Here is a 19,581-nt window from a genome sequence, read left to right on the forward strand (position 1 = left end):
AGGAACTACTCTTAACTCACATCATGTAAAAATAACTCAAAATGGAGCTAATCTACATGTGTGAGCTAAAGCCTTAGAAGACACCTTAAGCTTAATTCTTATAACGTTGGGTTAGGCAATGTCTTAGAGGAAAGCAAAGAGGAAGCATATATCAATGCAACTTACTTAAAATAAAACAGAGGTTGTATGTACTTCAAAGGGCACTTACGACAAAATGAGATGTCAAAGCTGTGTGTGGCAGATGCAGGAGGGTTGAGATCTAGACCAGTCTGGTCTACTTAGCAAGTCTGGGATCAGCCGGGGTTACATAAGACTTTGTCTCAAAGACAAACGGAAGCAAAAAGAATGAAATACTAATTCATGCTACGACATGGATGGACCTTGAAAGCATACCATGAAGGAAGCCTGCCATAGCTTGCCACATACTGTTTGACTCCATCATATGAAATATCCAGAATATATAAGTCTATAGAAATAGGAAGCAAGAATTTGGGGTGCTAAGAGGGGAATACAGTGATTGTTAATATAGGGTTTCTTTAGGCAAGATGGAAATGTATTACGATTAGGTAATGGTGACAGTTATACTTCGGAATACACTTCTGAATAGCTACACTTCAAAACATTGAACTTAGCACTTTAAAATAGTAAATTTTGTAATCGTCAGGTAGCTTGAAAAGAATTTTATAGTCTTCAGGTGTCTCCAGCTCTGTGGCTTGGACCACACATCCATTTTTCTGCAAACAAAATAGTTTCCTAGTGCAGAAACATCGCTAGTGCACACATGGCATGTTTTCTTTATCCATTCCTCTGTTGTTGAACACCCAGGTTAGTTTCATACTTTAGTGAATATGGATCCTACTGAAATAAATCAGTGTGCAAGTAAAGATAAATAAAACAAGTCAGTAGAACTGGGGATGTGTTTGCATAGCATGTGGGAAACTTTAGGTAAAATCCAGAGTACCACAGGGAAGACAGAGAAGAAAGGGGAGGAGGAGCTGCGTGGAAGAAGGGAGGGCTGAAGGAAGGGAATTCCATTATCTCTAGATACAGAGCCAAGTGGCCAGAGTTCCTGGCTGCAGGGGTACAACAGACAGATAGACAGTAGACCTTCTCTTACCCAGTGACAATCCTTGGCTTCTACACTTCCTTAACAGACCATTCCTGAAGCTCAAAATATGACTGAAAATTACCTTGGACTTCCTGGTACTAGGATTACAGGTGTGCACCACCATGCCTTGTTAATAGGCTGGGAATCAAAACCAGGACCTCCAGAGGGCAAGAAGCTTTATTAACTAAACTATAACTTTAGACCTATTTCTTTTAAAAGGCATTTGAAAGGAGTGGGGCTTGAAGTGAGCCTAATCCACTTCTTCCAAAACTCCTGCCTGTGAATTCCTTAATCTACCTGCATCTTGTCTTTCCCACCTAGACAATTAGAGGAGTAAAACTACAGTACATGTATGATAGGATTGGAGGCAAGGGGATAAAATTAGTTATACTAATAGTAATGTTAAAATTAGGATGTGATGTTCTTGGCACTCAGTCTGATATATCTTGTCAGACAGCAAAAGCCAGCCTCAAACTTGGGGTCTTCCTGCCTCAGCCTCCCTAGTGTTGGGATTATAGGTGAATGCCACCTAAGTGGGCTTGTCGACTCTTATTTGGTTGTTACCAATTTAGATCACTTTGCCTTGGAATATTGAGGATTTGTTTCCCCAAATGAAGCTATGTACGTCTCAAGGGTCAGAACTGCTTCACACCTTACTCAGCATCCCAGGCCAAACACTTTGATTTCTCTGTGAATATTGGCTCCTACTCTGTATTCCCAGCTATGGAACCTCACTAAAGCACGTTTCTCTAGTGCTGGGTATACCGTGGGGCTTGGGTATGGGAGAGCCATTATATTTCTGAAAGACCTAAATTTTATGAGTTTTTAAATTAGTTGTATATGAGTATGCTTACATTTTATAGTGAGGATTGAACTCGGGGCTTTGTATATATGGAGGGAAATGTGTTTTTACTTTCTATTTTGAGATAGAGTCTGACTATGTTGCCTACACTGGCCTTGAACTCACTCTGTAGACCTAGTAGTTCTTGAATTTGTGATCCTCAGCCTCCTGAGGAGCTGGGATTACAGGTTTGTGCCAATAGGCCCAGCCTGTAGTTTTGTTTCTTTGTTTGTTTGTTTTCTGTTTTGTTTTGTTTGTCTTGTTTTTTAAGATTTATTTATTTGTTTGCTTATTTATTTATTATGTCTGTACTCGAGAAGAGGGAGGGCACTAGGTCTCATTACAGATGGTTGTGAGTCACCGCATGATTGCTGGGAATTGAACGCAGGACTTTAGGAAGAGCAGCCTATGCCCTTAACCTCTGAGCCATTGCTCCAGTCCCAAGGTGTTTATTTGTTTGTTTGTTTCCCTCTTGAGACTGAATATCTTGTATCTCAGGCTGGTCTCAACTCAATGTGTGTGATCCCAGATGGCTTTCAACTTCTGATTCACCTTTAACCACCTCACAAGGACTGAGATTACAGGCATGAGCCACCAGACCTATCTCCCACCCAAATTTTTAACTACACAAATAATACAAAAGCATATTACTCTTGTAAAGTAAGTAGTAAAGAAACAGTACAGACAATAGAACACTTCTCCACGTAGCAGGCCTGTTCTTCCCACTATAGTTAGAACTGTCTATCTCTCTAGGCCCTTCTACAAATTACCCACATAAATGTATGAGCACACACAGTTCTATTAATAGTTTTGTTTCACTTTTGTACTGAAATATGAAAAGATTCTGGCATAGATGTTGTTTGGCAACCAGTCTTTTCTATCTATTTATCAATGTGTTTCTAAGATTGTTCTATGCTGATACATAGAGACTTAACTCAGACACACTGCTCCATCTAAGCAAAGCTCATGATTGAATAATACTCCCTGTGGCTCAGTGGATAAAGTCACCTGCCACACAACCCTGAGGACCTGAGTTCATCACCTGGACTAAAGGTTGAGGAAGAAAACTGACTTCCTGAAAATTGTAATCGGACATTCATACACATGCCTGGCAAGCACGGGCCCAACACCCACTCCCACCTGCCACACACAAACAACACATTTTTCTAAAAAGAAAAAAGAAAAAAGAAAAAGAAAACAAACAAACAAACAAAAAGTAGCAGACAAAGAAATCAGAGAAACATCACCCTTAATAATAGCCACAAACAGCATAAAATATCTTGGGGTAACTCTAGCCAAACAAGTGAAAGACCTATATGAAAAAAAAAAAAAAAAAAAAAAAAAAAAACTTTAAGCCTTTGGAGAAAGAAATTGAAGAAGAGATTAGAAAATGGGAAGATCTCCCATGCTCTTGGGTAAGTAGGATCAACATAGTAAAAATGGCAATCTTGCCAAAAAACAGTCTACAGATTTAATGGGTTATCCATCAAAATCTCAACACAATTCTTCACAGACCATGAAAGAACAATATTGAACTTTATATGGAAAAACAAAAGACCCAGGATTGCCAAAACAACCCTGTACAATAAAGAAACTTCTGGAGGCATCACCATCCCTGACTTCAAACTCTACTATAGAGCTAGAGTAATGAAAACAGCTTGGTACTGGCACAAAAACAGACAGGTGGACCAATGGAATCAAATTAAAGACCCTGATATTAATCCACACACCTATAAACACCTTATTTTTGACAAAGAAGCTAAAATTATACAATGGGAAAAAGAAAGCATCTTCAACAAATGGTGTGCTGGCATAACTGGATATCCACATGAAGAAGAATGCAAATAGATCCATATCTATCCCCATGCACAAAACTTAAATCCAAATGGATCAAAGACCTCAACATAAATCAAGCCACACTGAACCTCATTGAAGAGAAAGTAGGAAGTAGCCTTGAATGCATTGGCACAGGAGACCACTTCCTGAATATAACACCAGTAGCACAGACACTGAGATAGACAATTAATAAATAGAACTTCCTGAAACATTACTGGTGGGAGTGCAAACTTTTACAGCTGCTTTGGAAATCAGTATGGCAGTTTCTCAGACAATTGGGAATCCATCTACCCCAAGACCCAGCTATACCACTCTTAGGCATATATCCAAAAGAGGCACACTCATACCACAAGGACATTTGCTCAGCTATGTTCATAGCAGCATTATTTGTAATAGCCAGAGACTGGAAACAACCTAGATGCCCCTCAACCAAAGAATGGGTAAAGAAAATGTGGTATGTTTACACAAGGAAGTACTACTCAGTGGTTAAAAAAAAAAAAAAAAATCTTGAAATTTGGAAGCAAATGGCTGGAACTAGATAAAAACGTCCCAAATGAGGTAACCCAGACACAGAAAGACAAATATGGTATGCACTGAACCAGCCTACAGTCCACAACCCCAGAGAAGCCAGGAAACAAGGAGGACATTAAGAGAGACATACATAGATCCCCATCTCCATCCCTATGCCAGGGAAGGGAAAATAGACAAGATCTCCTGAGTAAATTGGGAATGTGGGGGAGAGGGGGGAGCGGGGAGGAAAGTGGGGAAGGGAGAAGGGAAAAGGAGAGGAGAACATGAGGGATCTGGAAAGTTGAGTTGGGGGAAGAACAGAGAGGGAGAATGAGGAAAGAGGAAGCCATTATGGAGCTACGGAGAAAACTGGCACTGGGGAAATTCCCAGGAATCCACAAAGATGACACCAGCTAAGACTCTAAGCAACAGTGGAGAGGGTACCTTCCTAAATTGTCATCAAAGAACCTTCAACCAGTAACTGATGGAAACAGATGCAGAGATTCACAGCTAAGCAGTGGGTGGAAGTCTGGGAGTTCAATCATAGACAGGGAGGAGCAATAATACCAGCAAAAGGTTCAATACCTTGATGGAGAAAACCACAGAAAAAGGTGACCGGAGCAAGTGGGAGCTCACTGACTCTGGACTGACAACTGGGGAACCCGCATGAGACGGTATGGCTTGGGTGGGCACTTTGTGGGGCCCCTGGCAGTGGAACCGGTTTGGTTCCTAGAGCATGAACTAGCTTTTTGGAGCCCATTCCCTATGGAGAGATACCTTGCTCAGCCTAGATACATGCGGTGGGGGTGGGGTGCATGGTCCTGGCTCAAGTGATGAAACAGACTTTGAAGACTCAGCATGGGAGGTCTTACTTCCTCTGAGGCGTGGATGGGGGATGGGGTGGGGAGGAAGGATGGGAGGGAGAGGGAACTGGGATTGGTATGTAAAATAAGATTAAAAAAAAAAAAAAAAAAAAAAAAAAAAGCGCTTCTGTGAGCATTAAAGTTTCTTCTTCAGATTTGGGAGCCAGTTCTGTTGGTAGAGAGCTTGCCTGGCATGAACAAAAGCCCTAGTTCGATCTCTAATACAGCATGGCAGCAAGGCCGGTAGTTCAGATTATCCCCCAATACAGAGTAAGAACCAACCTGAACTACAAAAAAGAAAGAAAAAGAAAGGTTTCTTATAGTTTTCTGATGGGAGATGTCATTCTGTAAATATATTTTTCATACTGGTTAATGAATTAAGCACTGCTGGCCAATAGGAAAGCAAGAGAGGAGGGACTAGGAGACAAGGAGGATTCGAGGAAGTAGTAGGAGGAGTCAAGATGGAGACTCTGGAGAGAACAGAGGTCCGGGCCCACCCACTCTCTGGTAAGATGAGACCACATGGAAATACTTAGATTAATAGAAATGGGTTAATAATTAAGACAGAGCTAGCCGATAAGAAACTAGTAACAGTTTTCACTGTTAAAAAGTCTTCTCGAGGTGTGACTATAAACACCATTATTAGTAAAGTTACTAGGTTGAGAATTAGAAAATTATGGCTGGTGATATAGCTCAGCTGGTAGAGTTCTCCTCTAGCACACACAAACCCAGTTTAACTCCCAGTACCAAATAAACAAGGCAAGATGGTGCCCTCTAATACAGTACTCTAAGACAAAAGCAAGAGGGTCAGAAGGTTAAGGCCATTCTCAGGCACATAACATGGGACACCTGTCTGCAATATATATAAAATAAAATTTAAAGATTAGACATTTAGGTAAAGTTTTAGTGCTCTTCCTCAATGCTGCCCAAGAAAGTGGTAGCCATTTCCTGCTCAGCATCAGGGCTGCCCTCAGACCTCTAGTGAAACCCAAGAACACCAAAAAGACACCAACACTTGCATCTGTCATCAGGAAGTCAAAAATTAAGAAATATTGGCAGAAACCCAGAGGTTTTGACAACAGGACATGGAGAAGATTCGGGGGCCAAACCCTGACCCAAACATTGGCTACAGGAACAAGGAAACAAAGCACAAGCTGCTCGGTGACTTCCAGAAGTTACTGGTTCACAGTGCCAGGAAACTGTTGCATATCAAATCTTACTGTGTTGAGATCGTACATGTTTCTTCCAAGAACCATCATGAAAGAACAAAGTCATCATGGAAGGAACAGCCCAGCTGGCCATCAACATTGATTCCAACACCAGGCTACATAGCGCAGAAAATGACTAGACAGTTCACATGTACACTTTATTTGTTCTTAAATAAAAAGCCACAAAAGTGTACCCCAGAGATAAAATTGTAGCAGAGAAGGATAATTACCTTAATCAAGCGTGTTAATTCCAAAAGTAAATGCCAGTTTGCACTCTCATTTCACCATGTTCTTGCTCACTCTTCATATCACACATCTGCCCCTCCTTTTTTGTTTTATTTGTTTGTTTGTTTTGTTATTTTTGTTTCTCAAGATAGGGTTTCTCTGTGTTGCTTTGGAGCCTGTCCTGGAACTAGCTTTGTGACCAGGCTGGCCTCGAACTTACAGAGATCTACCTGCCTCTGCCTCCCCAGTGCTAGGATGAAAGGTGTGTGCCACCACTGCCCAGCCTACAGATCTGTCCTTTTTTAAAAGCTATATTGTGTTTATTTATGTCATCTGTCTGTCTGCCTTTCTAGCTGTGTGAGTTTATGTGTCACAGTGACTGTGGCAGTCAGAAGACAACTTACAGTAGAAGTTGCTCTACTATGTGGGTTCCAGGATTGAACTCAGGCCATGGAGCTTGGCAGCAAGAACCTTTATCTATTGAGCCATCTCCCCAGCCCCGCATCATAAACCTTTCTTATTTTGCCAGTTGCATTAGCAAAAGAAAATATCTTATTGTTCAAATGTGTCTTCCTGATTCCTGGTGAGGTAAGTTCTATTGCTTTCCCCCTAGATATATAAACAGGACATTTAATTTTCTACTATGAATTATTTTTGCATTGCCTTCTCCTGTTTTTTGAGTGACACATCTTTTTTTATTTTTATTTTTGTTGGCTTATAGGAGCTATTTATACATTAAAATGTGTTAGTGTTGTACATTTGTCTATGTGAAGCTTATACTCATCTTTAAACTTTGTTTATAATTATGCCTTTAAAAACATCTGACCTCTCATTGCCTGTCTTGCTCTTAGCCAATTTAATTCAGGGCCCAGTGTGGGGAAGCTACACTGCTGCATTTCCTGGAAGGCTGCTAGCAGTGGGGGAGGCCCACACTGTCTCGGCTCCCTGCCTCTTCCAGGAAGTGGGTTTCATTTTATTCTAGCAGATGTTACTGCTGTCAGAGTACAATAAGGCTAAAGAGGCAACCAGGGTCTAAGCAACACTTAGACACTGGGCCTCTGTAGAGACTTTGCCTTCATTGGGGAATAAGAGAAGGAGTTATGGGAATACATGGAGCAGGAAAATCATGTAAGGACACACTTTAGGAGATCTACTCTGGCTGCCATAGGGACTGGAGACCTGAGAGAACAGGCTGGAATTTTAAAGCCCAACTAAGGGGCTCCTGTAATGGTCCAAGAGTTGCCAGTGACCTGGATTAGGGTGGTAGGAGTGAGAAGGGAGATTTTTAATAAGCTGTCGACGAGCCAGCAGGGCTTCACAAAGAACTGGTGTGAGAGAAAGAAAGGTGTAAGGATGGTCCAGACTCAGAAAAGAATAGAGTGTTTTCTTTGAGCTAAACTTGATGTTACCTTTTGGAATATCCAGCCCTTTATTTATTATCTGGTTATTTATTTGTTTGTTTGTTTGTTCATTTTGCAGCTACAGACCTCAAGGCCTAACCCAATGCCAGGCACACAGACACTGGTCAGTAATTGCTAACTGCTAAATCATTGCTTCCTCCCCCAGAGAGTAACCAGGTGTCAGGAAAGATGGAGAGAGGCCAGGAGGGCTGAAGGACCCACAGACTTTCCTCAAGCTCACTCCCATCTTGTGACTCTTCTGCCAAGGCTTTTTAGCAACTACAGGCCAGCCTGCATTCGCCTCTCAGAGAGCAGACGCCGGGGGTGGGGAGGTGGGGGGAGGTGGGGGGTAGGGGGGTGGGAAAGACAGGGACTGACAGGTAAGAGGCTCTTGTCCTTCCTCCCTTCTACAAGAGGCCTCAGAGTGCTTCTTGCCTCTCCATACTTCCTCCCTTAGCATTGTAACAACAGCACAGTGCAAATAGTTACAATCACCATTGAACAAGTATTTTCAGTATGCTGAATCCTCCACAGTTACCTCATCTACATGATCTCATTTAATCCTCTTGATGACTAGGTGAGGCTGGGACCATTATCCCCATTTTACAGATGCACCTCTGTATTAGTCAGGGTTCTCTAGAGCCAGAACTTATAAAATGAATGGTGTGTGTGTGTGTGTGTGTGTGTGTGTGTGTGTGTATACACACACACATATATATATATGGGATTTGTTGGAATGACTTACAGGCTGCAGTCCAGCAATGGCTAACAGTGAATGGAAAGTTCAAGAATCTAGTAGCTGCTCAGCCCCACAAGGCTGGGTGTCCCAGCTGGTCTGTCTTCTGTATATGCTGGAATCCCGAAGAAGCAAGCTCCAATGCCAGTGAAGGGAAGAATGTGCTGGCATGGCCAGGGCAAGCAGGTGAAGGATGAACAGACCCCTTCCTTCTTCCCTTATCCTCCTCCCAGTAGAAGGTGTGGCCCAGATTAAAGGTGTGCCTTCCAGCCTCAAGATCTGCTTTAAAGACGCGTGTCGCCCAATCTCAAGATCCGGGTCACAGGTGTGCCCTCCAAATCTGGATTATAGTTTATTCCAGGCATAGAGTCACGTTGACAACGAAGAAGAGTCCCCACAGCCCCTCTGGCCCCCTCTCCTTCTTCTCCATCCCACATTGTCCTCTCCCCTAGGGAGAAGAGACCCCCAAGACCTGACCTCCACCCTGCACACTCCAAGTATTAATATTCAAAGGACAGATGGCGACAGTGGGTAAGAGGTTCTTGCACCGTCTGACTTTCTAGAAGAGTTGGGCACTTGACCCTGTTTTGCTTCCCTGCCTTGTTCTTCTTTGCAAGGTTCATCTCTCTTTTGCTATTTGCAGAAAATGTTAGGTTTCTTCTTGCAGTTACTCTGCCTTCAGATTTCAAAACAAATTCTTGTCAGCGTCATGAAGACTCTCCTTCCCAACATGCTTTCTACTCAGTGCTCCCTGCTCCTGCGTTGCTTTACCTTTTCCTTAGTGACCCCACGACTTCAGTTTTTCCCAGACACCTTCATCCCATTGCCTTCGGTTTATCAGTGCCAGGGGAAGCAGACAAGTTTTGTTCTGCTTGTTCTGTGAGGAGAATAACATCTGGAGTGGGGTCAAGAGAACATGGCAGCATGGCTTTGGCTTAGGGCGATCGTTACTTTATTAGTGCTTACCCCACATACTATCTTTCTGTCTCTGAATCTCTCTGTCTCTGCCTCTTTCTCTCATTCACACACATGCACATGCATGTTTCTCTTTTCTGGAAAATTCTTGTGTTTGAGGGTGCACAATAAAGACACTACCAACATTACTGTTCCATGATGTGGTTAAGGGTTTTGTTTTTTTGTTTTTGTTTTTGGTTTTTTTTTTTTTTTTTTTTTTTTTTTTTGTAGATAAGAGAGAGAACAGCCAGAGGCATGTGGAAGAGTCCAGAGAAAGAAAAAGTAGACTGAACATGGCCAGCAGACTGGACATAGCCAGGGCTAGAGAAGTGAGAAAGCAGGAGGAAATGAGTGAGGTCAGTGAGATAGTAAGAGATAGAGTAAGAAGTTGGCAGGAGAGAGCCAGAGAATACGTGCCAGTGAGTGGGAGGGAACTGGAGGGAGTTTATGGTAAAGGAGAAGATGAGAAGGGATAGGATGATAGTGTGGGCTTTTAAATGTGTGACAGGTACTTGTAAATAGGGACTGGAGGAGCCTGGAGGCTAGCGTGGGCTTCCATAGGCAGCCAGTTGCACATCAGTGGAGCCCAAAAGGAATGGCTCCTTTTGGCAGCTGAGAACCACTTCCACAAGTTCCTGAGGAGTGCTGGCTTTTATCTAAGCCCCAGAAACCCTCCTATAGTTAACTTGAGCTCCTTTCTGGCTATTTGGACAGCCTGAGAGACCTAACCAATGCTTTTTCACTGTCCCTGCTCACAGGGCAGAGAAAAAAAGTATGGGTTTTAGTATCAAGCTGAGTTGGATGTGACCAAGCTACCTTTTGCCATTCCTACCTAAACTGAGAGTTTTGGCCCAACAATGTTAGGAAAGAAATGAAGTCCATACTGGCTCAGCCAAGCCAGGGGTTTGACCAGGGAAGCATCATCTGGGAAAGGCAGACCTTTTCCCATTGGTCCCCCAAGAGAACCTGATTTGCAATTCATCCACTCAGAAGGAAGCCTTTCCTTAACTGATGCTGCATGACCATGTTTCCTAACAACAAATGATTTCACCTTTTGTTTGGAAGCCAGGCTTTGTGCTGGGCTGGTATGGCAGAAAGGGGGTGAGGAGGCCACAATTCCTGCCTTAGGGCTGCTTGGAAGGGCTTGCAGACATCTCCCTTCCATCAGCAGGTGGAAAGCACCCACGAGAGGTATTTATAGCAAAGCAGGTGGCTGGATGAACATTACATCTAATGCTCCAAATATAGACGCTAAGGGGGCTGAAGGATGGCTCAGTTTGTAGACCGCTAGCCTGGTATATGTGGAAACCCTGGATTCCATCCTTAACACTGAGTAAAGCCGGGTGTGGAGGTGCACAGTGCACACCCCCAGCAGGATGGGAGTGGGAGGATCAGAAGTTCAAGGCTATCCTTGGCAGCATAGCAAACTTGAAGTCAGCATACACAGGACCTGTCTTAACACAGGGGTGTGAGAAGGAAGACAATGAAGCAACCCGAGGCTGGGGTTGAGGCCAGAAGAACAGCAGGGACAAAAGTACTGAGTGAAATATGAAGACCCGTATTCCTGAAGTGAGATGAACAGAGGTGTGAGAGAGGCTCTGGAGCTTACCTTCAGTGAGAACAAAACAGGGACGATGGTACAGTTTCTGTTTATAGTTAAGAAAGAAGTTCCTGCTTGCCTCTGTGAAGTCCTTTCAAGGTAAGGTTTCCATTCATGATTAAGAATAGGTTCCTGAGCTGGGTGGTGGTGTCACACGCCTTTAATCCCAGCACTCCGGAAGTAGAGGCAGGCGGATCTCTGAGTTCAGGCCAGACTGGTCTACAGAGCTAGTTCTGGGGAGGCTCCAAAGCAATACAGATAAACCCTGTCTCAAAAATACAAAACAATAAACAAACAAAACAAAACCCAGAAAAACAAAAAACAAAAGAAAGCCCCAAAGAATAGGTTCCTGTTTCTTAGATCTGATGTAAACTGCAAGACATGCTTTCCAACCTACACTAAACTTGCCACTCCATTGACATGATGTGTATCTTTCCCTTTCATTGTATCTTTCTAACAATGTGTAAGAGCCAACTCTCTCACCCTGTGAACTGTTTATCTCTCCCTCCTATAATAGGGACATCAAGTGGCTCCCAGGGGCTGCTCTCTCAAATCCCAACTTAGGGTAAAACAGCCAGCTGGCCAGTCCTGGATGCATCCCAAAATAAAGCTTGCTTTAGTTGGACAGTGGTGGGTGGTTCTCAGGTTTAACACTTCTTCATCTTAAGCAGTACAGGTAGCTATAGTTCCTCTGACAGTGCTGGACCAAACTATTGCCATTTCCATGCCCTAACAGGTTTGAAACTTCTCCAACACGGAGACCAAGTCTTAAAATTAAGACTTTAATTATGATTTTGTCTTACCTGGGCTCTGGGCCGAAAATGATTTGTGCTACATGGTTTTTGATTGGCTAGTGCCTCTAATGTGTATTAGTGGGGGTATGGCAGGTCTCCTAGTTCCATTTCTGTGCTTGTGAAAAGGCCCATGACCACGGCAATTCAGGGAAAAAGTTGATTTCAGCTTTGGGTAGCACTTAAATTGAGGAAAGTCAAGGCAGAAATCAAACAGGAATTTGAAGTAGATTCCATGGAGGAATGTTCCTTGCCCGCTCACACTCAGCTAGTTTCCTCATATAGTTCAGGAGCACCTGCCCAAAGGAACCACCCACCATGGACTGAGGCCTCCTAGATAGCCTGAGTCAAGACAATCCCCGCCCCCTCCCAGACATGCCCACTGGCCAATCTGATTTGAACAAGACCACAATTGAGGGTCCCTTTTCAGGTGACTCCAGGGAGTGTCAAGTTGACAATCAATGTTAATTAGGACATCAGCATGGTGGCTCACACTTGTCATCTAGGCCATTGGGAGGCAAATGATACAAGCTGGAGGCCAACCTTGCTTCCATGAGTTCCTGTCCTTAAAAGTCATGATAAAGAAATCACCAAATAAATAGCTTAACAAGCATATGTCAAGTGGATGAACCAAGCCAATTTGAAGCCTGATGGTCACCTGCTGCCAAGGATGCCATGTTGGAAGAAAGTCTCCCAAGAGTCCTGTGAAGTGTTCTCCTCCTTAAACCTGGGGTTCCAGGGCACTTCAGGAACTTTCCTCCCCCTCCCCTCCCAGGGGCAGGATGAAGACCAATGACTGGAGCATGAGTGAGTGGGAAGCAGATGCAACTCCAGGGTAAGGATATTGCTTGTGGAGTGAAAGGACAAGTCTGGGGCTGAAGAGGCCAAGAGCAGGGAATGTAAAGTAATCTATGCTCTGGGGAAAGCTCTCCTCTATGCAATGAGGTTAGAGGTAATTGTAAGATACTAAAATTTGATAAGACCTAGAGAGGCTATCAGGTGAGGGCAGCCAGGACTGGCTGACTGGTGGGCAGCTGTCCCTCCCCTCCAGCACTGATAATCACCTCTCTTATGAAGACTGAACAAACAGTCCTGTCTGGACCAACATCAGTGCTGCCTATAATGGGGGCAACTGTGGGAGCAGGGGTAGGGGATGGTGCTGATCTGGTCACCCACAAAACACAAAACTTCCCCCCAATCACTACCCAATGCCTGGTCCAGGAGCCCCCAGAGCCTGGACCTGCTTTAGGGCAGGAGGCTAACCAGAGTAGCTAGGCTAGAACCAACATCCTTTCTGTCTAAAGGCTGCAGGATCCCAGAGGCCCTGGCAAGAGCCAAGAGACACTAGGACTTGGCAGACAGGATATTTCCTTCTGCCCTGTCCCCCTTTTACCTTCTTTTTCTCTTACTAAGGATATGATCGTGAGCAACTTATACCCTAAAACAGATGGAAATATAGAAAGTGTTTGTTAGTTAAGAAGCACAGGGCCACCGGGCAGTGGTGGCACATGCCTTTGATCCCAGCACTTGGGAGGCAGAGGCAGGTGGAGCAGGCAGATCTCTGTGAGTTCAAGGCCAACCTGGTCTACAGAGTGAGTTCCAGGACAGTCAGGGCTACACTGCAAAACCCTGTCTGGATAATAATAATAATGATGATAACAGAGAAGCACAGGGTCATGTGAATGTGTAGCACAGATAGCCCACCCATGTGGCCCTCGTTGCAACAGGAAGAGAGCTTGCTTGAGAAGAGAGGTCTCCTGTCAGGTCTGATAGGCATCTGTGTATGGGATAATGAAGGGGACCTTAGGTGGAAAAGCACAAGACAGGAGGAGACACCTTCTAGAAAGTGTAGCAGACTCTGAGAGACAGATTTTGAAAGACATTGCTGAAGTGACAGCAAAACAGCTTGGGAAAGGGCCTCACCAACTGTTTAGGAATCACAGGCTTGCTTCAAAGGAGATGGAACTATGGGTGCCAACTTACAGTATAACCCAAACATCTTACATCAGGGAAAGACATACTAAAGAGCCAGCAAAGCCAGTGATGCTGAATTTTGTTTTATGTTTTTATGGTGATCCTAGCGACCAAGTGGAGCCCAGACTGTATACACACTGGGTCTAAGAATGCTTTAGCAAAAATGTATAGGAAGTTCTGTCATAGTGGCATGTGCCTGTAATCCAAGGACTTGGAATATAGAAGCAGGAAGATCAGGAGTTCAAGATCATCCTGAACTATATAGCAAATTGGAAGCCAACCCTGCCTCTAAAAAACAGTAATAACAAAGCTTCATAGGAAGTGTTAATCCCAGTGGTTCAAGAGTAAGACCACTACCACAGTTTAAAGTCAGAAATGAGCTGGGCCGTGGTGTGGCACGCCTTTAATCCCAGCACCCAGGCAGCAGAGGTAGGCAGATCTCTGTGAGTTTGAGGCCAGCCTGGTCTACGGAGCAAGTGCCAAGACAGGTTCCAAAGCCACACACAAGCTTTAATTAAACACTGGCCAGGTTGATGGACTCTCTGGCCAGATCCATGTTCGATTTCCCAGAAAATGGCCCCAAATCAAGTTTTCAAAGAGTTTAAGAAGGCAAAACCAATAATTCACTTATCTCCCATGAAGTTCAATCAGAGGCAATCCTGCCTCCATCTGACCAGGGGTATGTTTCCTGCCCGTGTACTGCCTGCCATGTGACGAAGCACATCTGGCACGAATGGGTCAAACAAACTTGTTTATAGGGGTGAAAACATGTGACTTGTTATCTTACATGGACAGTAGCCGCCAACATTTCAGGAACTATCTGTCTTGGGTGTGTAACTAGATGTGGTAGGAAGCAGAGAACAGGAATTTTGGCCCTCAAAAGTCTCTCTCCTTTCCCTTTTCATTCTATCTGGGCCTTTAGTTGACAGAATGGTACTGGCCACGTTCAAGGTAGGTCTTCCCCCTCTACAAACAGAAAAGACAGAGCCAGAGTCACACCTCACTATTGAAAGGGTTTTGTAGCAAAAGAATATCTTGGCAATTAGGGCCAAGGAATATCCCAAAAATCATACCCCACAGCAGACTTCATGTAAGACATTTATTTGGGGTAGAAGGGTGCAAAGGGCTGCCTCTGAAGGGGAATGAAACCAGCAGGGGCACCAGGTTGTGATGATGGGGTATGGAGCTTGCAGCATAAGGAAAACAGAGGAACCGGTGTTGCATTGATGCCAGGGTTGACACTCCTAGGTGTTTCTAAATCTAGTTAAGTTGACAATGAAGATAAAACATCACAACAGGTCAAGTGAAGAAAGCAGCACATGGAGCGTGTGGGTTAGAGTCCATCAATGGTCTCACTGGGCTTCCTCTTCCTGGTTATTGCTAGATTTTTTTTTTTTAAAGAGGCAGTGGTAGAGAGAGAAAAGATGGGGAAAAAAGGGGCTTCATCTGACCTTAGGTGGGGTCATGTTTATTCACGGCAAAGGGTCATCTCTGTCACCTGTGTATGACCAAAATGCCAACAGAGGAAGATGGGAGGTGGCACCTTATAGAGGCAGGAATTACTTCCATAGTTCACAAGGAAAGCTGGGAACTGTAGTTGTTCAGCCAAAAATGATCGGTTATGACCTAACATCACTAGGTGGGGAGGGGGAGTTGGCAATAGATCAAGTTCTCCTGTCTCTACTTAAAAGGTACCGCTACAATCCTGCAGGCGCTGCCTTTGTGGCCTAATCACCTTCAAACACCAGTGTATTGGACATTAAGGTCTAGGCAAAGAGATTTGGGAGAGAGTACAAATATTGCTTCACAACACACAGGTCATAAAATGTCAGCTAGTTTAGATACAGTCTATTGACTGATTGTTACTGGTGGGTAGAAGAGTGAGTGTCACTTTCACTATATATATATATATATATATATCTTTGTGTGTGTAAGAGAGGGGGAGAGAGGAGAGAGGGGGGGGGGCTAGGCTTGTTGGCCAGAGAGCCCGTGGTATCTTCCTGACTCTGCCTTCCCTCCACTGGAATTGTAAACATGAGCCACCATGTCCAATGTTATTATGGCTCATGGGGGATCATGCTTGCATGGCAAGTAATTTGTTTACTGAGCTGTCTCCCTGATTCCAGACAGTTCTGTCTTTAAAAAAAAGAAAAAGAAAAAAATAACCCGATGAGTGTGGTGGCACACACCTTTAATCCCAGCATTTGGGAATCAGGGGCAGGCAGATCTCAGTGAGTTCAAGGCCAGCCTGTTCTATATAGAGAGAGTTCCAAGACAGCCAGAGCTACAAAGAGCAGTGGTTCTCAGCCTTCCTAAAGCTGTGACCTTTTAATACAGTTCTTCATGTTGTGGTGACCCCTAAGCATAAAATTATTTCATTGCTACTTTGTAACTGTAGTTTTGCTACTGTTATGAATTATAATGTAAATGTATGATATACAGGATATCTGATATGTGATCCCTGTGAAAGGGTTGTTTAACCCCCAAGGGGGTTGTGACCCACAGGTTGAGAACTGATGACATAGAGAGACCCTGTTTTTAATCAAAAGATTTTACATGTATTTATTTTTTATGTCTGAGGTGTTTTTGTTTTTTCTTTCTTGAATGTATGTCTGTGCCTGGTACCCGTGGAAGCTGGTCAGAAAAGGGCACTGGATTCCCTGTAACTGGAGTTGCAGGGATGTGGATGCTGGAAACCAAACCTACGTCCTCTATGGCAAGTGCTGTTAATCACTGAGCCATATCTCCCCCCTCCATATATCTATATATCTGTGTAGATATAGACATATGGAGGGGGAGATGTGAGCATGTTTTATTTCAATAATCAGTAAAATGATTACAGATATTCTTAGAATATTTCTAAACAAGAAAAGGATGTAGATTTGGAGAAACACTGAGCTGTCTCCATATATATTTCCTCTTTTCCCTTAGGACAATGATGCTAATGGACGTAGTGCCTCAGCAAGGACAGATCTTTGCTTTCATTCTGCAGTTCAGGAACACTGTGTTAGCCCTGAGTCATCTGGCTAGGTATAATTACAGAGGTGGGGAGGGGGAGATGGCACTGTGAGACCAAGAGGGACTGACATTCAGGATAGGGAGGACGGATTTGGTTACAAAGAAACATGTGAGGGTGGTGGGAGCTTGTCTTTGCTGGGACTTGGGCTGCAGGCAGTGAAGGGACCTGAGTGAGAGGATCAGAGCTGGTCCCCCAGAAGAGCACTGGTGTGGGTGGGGGTGGGGGTGGGTGGGGGTGGGGGAAACACTAAAATAGCCTGCACACGTACTTCCTCTTCTCCCTGAAGACAGCACCTTTCATGGAGAGGAAGGAGCCAACGGTGTCCTGCATCCTAGCCCACGTTGGAGGCAGAGGGGTTTGAGAGGGAGGTATCCTAGCAACTCCTGGGCTTGCCTAGCAGGCTTCCCTTAGGGCAGCAGGCAGTGAGCTGGCTGATTCATCCCATTCCTGGGCACTGGGGAGAAGAATGTGTGCAAGGGTGGTGGTTCCCAATCTTGGCTGACCAAAGGATTCAACTGAAGAATTTTAAAAATACTGAATCCTAGCTGGGCCTAAAGCACAGTGGTAAAGCGCCTGCTTAGCCTGCATGACTCATTAGATTAGATCCCCAGCACTGAAGGAAAACAGGTGTGGTGGCACATGCCTGTAATCCCAGCTCTCAGGAGGTAGAGGCAGGAGGGCCATGCTCAGCTACACACTGAATTTAAGAGCAGTCTGCCATACGTGTGACTCCAGCTCAAAAAGTAAAAGGACAAATAAGGAAGGAGGGAAAGACAAGCAACCCAAGTCCCAGCTCCCACCCCAGGCCAGAGCTCACTGAAGAAGCCTTCCTGTTCCCCCACCCTGCCCCCACCACATCTACCTACTCCCTTCTGTATGCTACTCCCTTCTGTATGCTACTCCCTCTGTATGCTACTCCCTTCTGCATGCTACTCCCTCTGTATGCTACTCCCTTCTGTATGCTACTCCCTTCTGCATGCTACTCCCTTCTGTATGCTACTCCCTTCTGTATGCTACTCCCTCTGCATGCTACTCCCTTCTGCATGCTACTCCCTTCTGCATGCTACTCCCTTCTGCATGCTACTCCCTCTGTATGCTACTCCCTTCTGTATGCTACTCTCTTCTGTATGCTACTCCCTTCTGTATGCTACTCCCTTCTGTATGCTACTCCCTTCTGTATGCTACTCCCTTCTGCATGCTACTCCCTTCTGCATGCTACTCCCTTCTGCATGCCACTCCCTCTGTATGCTACTCCCTTCTGCATGCTACTCCCTTCTGCATGCTACTCCCTTCTGCATGCTACTCCCTCTGTATGCTACTCCCTTCTGTATGCTACTCCCTTCTGCATGCTACTCCCTTCTGTATGCTACTCCCTTCTGTATGCTACTCCCTCTGTATGCTACTCCCTTCTGTATGCTACTCCCTTCTGTATGCTACTCCCTCTGTATGCTACTCCCTTCTGTATGCTACTCCCTTCTGTATGCTACTCCCTTCTGCATGCTACTCCCTTCTGCATGCTACTCCCTCTGTATGCTACTCCCTTCTGTATGCTACTCCCTTCTGTATGCTACTCCCTTCTGCATGCTACTCCCTCTGTATGCTACTCCCTTCTGTATGCTACTCCCTTCTGCATGCTACTCCCTCTGTATGCTACTCCCTCTGTATGCTACTCCCTTCTGTATGCTACTCCCTTCTGTATGCTACTCCCTTCTGCATGCTACTCCCTTCTGCATGCTACTCCCTCTGTATGCTACTCCCTTCTGTATGCTACTCCCTTCTGTATGCTACTCCCTTCTGCATGCTACTCCCTCTGTATGCTACTCCCTTCTGTATGCTACTCCCTTCTGCATGCTACTCCCTCTGTATGCTACTCCCTTCTGTATGCTACTCCCTTCTGTATGCTACTCCCTTCTGCATGCTACTCCCTCTGTATGCTACTCCCTTCTGTATGCTACTCCCTCTGTATGCTACTCCCTTCTGTATGCTACTCCCTTCTGTATGCTACTCCCTTCTGTATGCTGCAGTAGAACCAGAGTGAGAAAAGGGAAAACATGTGTTCAGGGTGCCACCTAACTAAGACCCCCTTCAGTAGTTTGAGGAAGTTGGGATTCTGGGAAGGACTGAAACCCTGAGATTCAGGTGCATGTCTGCATATGCAAAAACGACATCATTTTTGGTTTATCTGCTAAGAAGCTGGGGTCTGTACCAACACTGTTGGGTAACGTGAACCATACAGAGTTGTGATAGGTACCCAATAGCTACAATAACTGGACATGAAACACTTGCCCCCCTCCAAAAAAGTGAGGCCACCTATAATTGCTCTCCTTTCCACCCCATCTAACATCTTCGAGTGACAAATGAAAAGACCAGATCTAGCCCACAAGAACAGAGAAGTGAAAAGACAGAAACCATGTAGTGTGACCTTGATGAGACCAGTCACTCCTCTGAAGGCCCAATTTCCCTGCCAGTTTGTGAGTGAGGGGTTTCGGAGACCACCAAAGTTCTTCTAGGGACCA

Source organism: Phodopus roborovskii, unplaced genomic scaffold, assembly GCF_943737965.1.
Source record: "Phodopus roborovskii unplaced genomic scaffold, PHOROB, whole genome shotgun sequence".
Taxonomy (NCBI): Eukaryota; Metazoa; Chordata; class Mammalia; order Rodentia; family Cricetidae; genus Phodopus; species Phodopus roborovskii.